Below are 5168 nucleotides of genomic sequence, written 5' to 3'. Positions count from 1 at the left end.
AATGTGAACGCATTTGGTATTTTTGTAAAGTTAAGTTATCCACTAAACGAATTAAACAGAAATATCTGCATAAAATGTATTTATTTATTTATTTATTATTATTATCAACAAACAGGATGTTTAAGACTATATGACAAATATATACATAGAATAAGGGAAACCCTTATGACCAATGCCTTATGAGTAAGTTCTTAAAAGTAAACTTTGAGTAAGAAAAATTGAAGTCTAAAGATGAAGAATAACCATTAAATTTGGAGAGAGTCCTCCTTAAAGGAGCATTCATACCATAAACAGTTTTAACAACACCCACCAAAAACAATTCATTACAACGAAGAATACGTGAGGGAACATTAAAACGAACTTTCATAAGGAGGTGCGAACAATCTATAGAGCCTGCAATTATGCCAAAGATAAAGCACATCGATAACAGAGTACGCCTGGACTCTAAGGACATGAGATTTATCAATAAACAACGAGAACGATAGGACGGAATAGGGTCTACAAATTTCAACGGACGCAAAGCAAAGCGTATAAAATCCCTCTGAACAGACTCCAATCTGTTCACATGAACTGTATGAAAAGGTCTCCAAATAAATGCAGCGTATTCTAACCTCGACCGAACTAAAGACGAATACAACAGTTTGAGAGTATAAGGATCGGAAAATGATGAGCAGTTGCGACGAACAAAGGCCAACAATGCGAATGATTTAGAAACAATAAAGTTTATGTGGGTGGCGAAGGTGAGCTTGGAGTCAAAATAAACACCCAAGTCTTTAAAATCAGTAATTGATTTTAGCGGGACATTGGAAAAACAGTAAGAGGTTGGAACAATACTAATCACTTTTGCAAAAGAGGTATAATGACATTTACCGATATTGAGGGACAAACGATTACGCGCACACCAACAGTGCAAATTATCAAGCTCACCTTGGAGAATCAATGAGTCTTCTATATTTTTAATTTCATAGTATATCTTCAGGTCATCCGCATAAAGAAGAAACTTACACTTTGAGAAAAAGGAAGATATATCATTAATAAAGATAACAAATAATAACGGACCTAAGACACTACCCTGGGGAACACCAGAGGAGGAGACAAAAGAATAAGACGATACATTATCAAAACGAACAACACAACGTCTATTATACAGATAGGATGTGATCCACTTCAGAAACTCTGAATGAACGCCCAGGCCTTCAAGTTTACCTATCAATATTCGATGAGGCACCCTGTCAAAAGCCTTAGAGAAATCGATATATATAGCGTCAATTTGGAATCCCTTTTGAAAGGTTTCCAAACAGTCCTCTGTAAAAGCAGCTAAATTGGTTACCGTAGATCTACCCGGCACGAACCCATGTTGGTTGGGACATAATTAATGTTTAACAACAAAGTAAATTTTATCTTTAACTATGGACTCAAACAGTTTTGAGACAGTGGTAAGCTTAGAAATCGGCTTATAATTCTCAATACAATTTTTATTACCACTTTTAAGAATTGGCGTAAAAAAGTCAATTTCCAGTCATCGAGGAAAACTCCGGCAGATAGAGATATGTTAAAAATGTGCCTCAAAGGCGCAATTAGTGAAGGACAACTTTTAAATAAAATAACCGAGAGGCCATCTACATCAGTGTTAGTGGATAGTTTAAGCTGGTTAATGCCACGTAACGCTCACGTAAATTAACATCTTTGGAATGCTTTTGTCTTTTGTAGAACTTATTCTTTATATTCCTTATACGTTTGATTTCTTTAGTAAACCATGGACGCTTAGCGGTTTTCGAATTAAGAGTTGGGATGTGACCCACACAAATATCAAAAAGTTTAGACTTAAAAATATCGTAGCAACCAGTTACATCCACATTTCCAAAGAGCTGGGACCAATCCAAATCAAACAAATTATTCAATTCAGCAAAATTACAAGAAGAGTAGTTAAAAGCAACAGTCTGACTAGCAGTCGGTAATGCAAAATATTAGTAAAATTCAAACTCCAAAACCAAAGGGCTATGATGCTGATTTGGAGGGGAGATGTAACTGGCCGCATGAGAGAGCTTGAAATTTATATTAGAGCTAATAAATATTGAATCTAAAATTCGGTTTAACTCATTAAAAAAACCATTGATTTGAAATAATTCAATACATAATAAATTGTTAATTAAATATTATTCAGATAAAGTAGTAACATTCGATGGGGTGAGGAAAATATTGTTATCAATAAAGCTCCAGGAAATATTACATAAATTAAAGTCACCTAAAACTCAAAGTTGGCTGTTTCCAATTTTCTCGTAGAGTGCCAGTATATTGTCAACATGTGCCTTGTATATGACATCACAGCTGCCCGGCGGAATGTAGCACACACAAATGTACAGCACGCCACAGGTGCCATGTAATTTTACACAAAGTTGATCCAACAGGGAGTTGGCATCTAGCAGCAGATAAAAAGAAGCTCGAAGATATCTGCGCGCAGCTATCAGTACACCACCACCCCTACTAACACCAGTTTTAGCAAAATCTCTGTCTTTGCGAAAAACGTCAAAGTGAGCTGGATTAAAGAACTCCGCATCGAAAAAGTTAGCATTCGGCCAGGTTTCTGTCAGAACGAAGCAGCCATAATCCAATTGTGAGCTGAGAATGTAGACAGATTTGGATTTTGTCCTGAGTCCCGAAGTATTTTGGTGATAGATACTTATTTTCCGAGCACCAGAGGTAGAATGACTTTTTTCTTCTTGGGCTGCGGCTGGGCATCCTTTAAAAAAAAAATCAAAAGGCCGGACAGCAACGTTGGAGGGCCAAATATCCGATGACAGAATTTTTGAGTAGTCAGATTCTGAAACTCCAAGCTTGAAATTAATGTGCTTAATAGTTTCCAAATCAGAATCCTTCTTGACCAGTTTATAGCATACAATTTTCTTCTTATCGATAGCTGCATATTTAGCCACATAGCCAATGATGTCATCAGTCCTTACAGTAGGCAAAAACGATGATAAGTGCAACCATTTGCGACGAACCACAACTCCCGGCTCCGAGTTCTCATTTGACCCAAATACACACCGCCTATGTCTCTTATGAGTACGCTTTTTATCCATAGCGGACCACTGTGCATTATTTGCTTGCGCATTGTTAGTTGCGTTTTTCGCTTGTGCATTGTTCAACCTAGCATTGTTCGCCAAAGCCGCAGCAGCGGCATACGTAGGCACGGCGTTAGCGGGGCCAGCAGTTGGTCAACAGGCAGAAGTACAAGCAGGCGGAAGAGATGAAGAAGAAAAGCCGATGTTATTACCAGGAGTAGTTGGCGAGCGAGTAAAAGCAACAGCAGCAGAAAAACCGGTATTAGTATCAACTACATCAAGAGCGGTATAACCAGTATTTATACCGGGCACATCAGAAACACAATGCATTTAATAACTTTTTCGTACTGCCACGGTATTATATATATATGCCGCCAGAAAGCCACTAAAGTCGACAAATTTTATACGAAGAATATTAACAAGAGCATAGCCATGCGTAATACCTAGGTTATAATGCACGGGGCGAATCGTAACACATCGCGGCGAATTCGTAAGGATCTATTGATTTTAGATGCTTCCGTTTTACATCGCGTTCAAGTGCATTATAATCGTTTGAATTCATTGCCCATACTATAGATAATTAAGTGACAGTTCACTCCGTTCCGTTACTTCCATTATAATCGAGGCATAAGCTCTTCACGGAAACAAATGTCAAAACTACATTCTTTAAAATAAAATGTTGGTTTGACGTTTTTCATTTCCACATAGATAGTAGAGAGCTACAGGATTAAACATTTTGGAATAAAATTAAACACAGGGTGTCCCTGCGGTATTCCAGAAAAACATTTTTTTTATCAAAATTTCAAAAAATGGCATATTTTAATGAAATGAATAAAAACTATATGTAAAAATATGTTATTTTTTATTATTTTATTAAATATACAGGCTTTTAGCTTTAGAAAGAAGAAATAAAAACCTGCTAATTTTTTGCACTTTTTGAAGTAATGCGTTTTTTGCTAATGCATCAAATAATTTCTTCATTTTTTGTCAGTGCCATAAGATCTGCACGATTCGTTCTATTTTCAAAAATGAAGTGTCAGATTAAAAAGTTTGAACTCTAGATAATAGAGGCTTATTTTTTAAGAGTTGCCACCTGTTGAAAATTTGAATTCAAATTTTTTAATAAGTTAAATGAATTATTAAGAGTTGGGTATCAATCGAAATGTGTATGAAAAGAGTTTATTTCTTAAATACATGTACAGTATATTTTGCTTTGCTATACTATCGATAGTTTTGATTAAAAATTATTTGCCGTGCTTTGCTAATAATAATAGTAATAATAATTCCGACTCACAAGATGAAACAGGTTCAGCCGGCTTTTACTCTTACTGAATAATGTATGTATAAATGAAAACTATCGATAGTGCTTACAAAACCATCGATGTTTTCGATAGTCAAAAACTATCGATACTGCCATCGATAGTTTTCCAGCTCTAACGTTTACCTGCACTGGCTCTAACTTACCCTAATTTTACAAGCTTTTATTTACTTTGCTCTTCTCGCAGAACAAGGAAAACGGCCATAATTTTATATAGTTATATAGATAATTAGATACCATTCGGAAAAAATTTGGTTTGCAGTAATTTCTACGTGGTAAGTGCTCCTCCATTATTTGGTTTCATAGGGATTTGGATACCTTCCTCATTTAAGTAGTAACGAAAATTCGCTTGTCCTTTTTTCGGTTAAGCGCACAAGTTTTTTTTGCAGAGAAGAATGGGCAGCTAAGCAAACTATACTGTAGAGGGTTGCCACTTGTTTAAAAAATGGAATTCCATTGAATTAAAGGAATTAGGTAATTGAAATACATCGGTATCACTATATGGGAGTCAGACGAAAGAGTTTTAAAAAGGTTTTAGCTTGCAAATATTGCGAAGAGGGTTGCCGCCAATTTGTGAAGTCAAATTTAGTTAAACTAAAATAATAATTTTGTAATGTTATTACAAATACATACATACATTGTCAATCAATGGTTTGTTCTGATTACATTCCTTTTAAATTACTGGACTCTTAAATTAACTCAGGAATGTTTTTACTCGTCACTTATTTCTTGCTAAATACGTCCAATTTTTTTCTTTTGTGTGATACCCATATTGATATACATATTTC

The sequence above is a fragment of the Rhagoletis pomonella genome, unplaced genomic scaffold, assembly GCF_013731165.1.
Source record: "Rhagoletis pomonella isolate Grant_MI unplaced genomic scaffold, Rhpom_1.0 Rhpom_scaffold_00017, whole genome shotgun sequence".
Taxonomy (NCBI): domain Eukaryota; kingdom Metazoa; phylum Arthropoda; class Insecta; order Diptera; family Tephritidae; genus Rhagoletis; species Rhagoletis pomonella.
Note: the sequence above shows the minus strand (reverse complement) of the source record.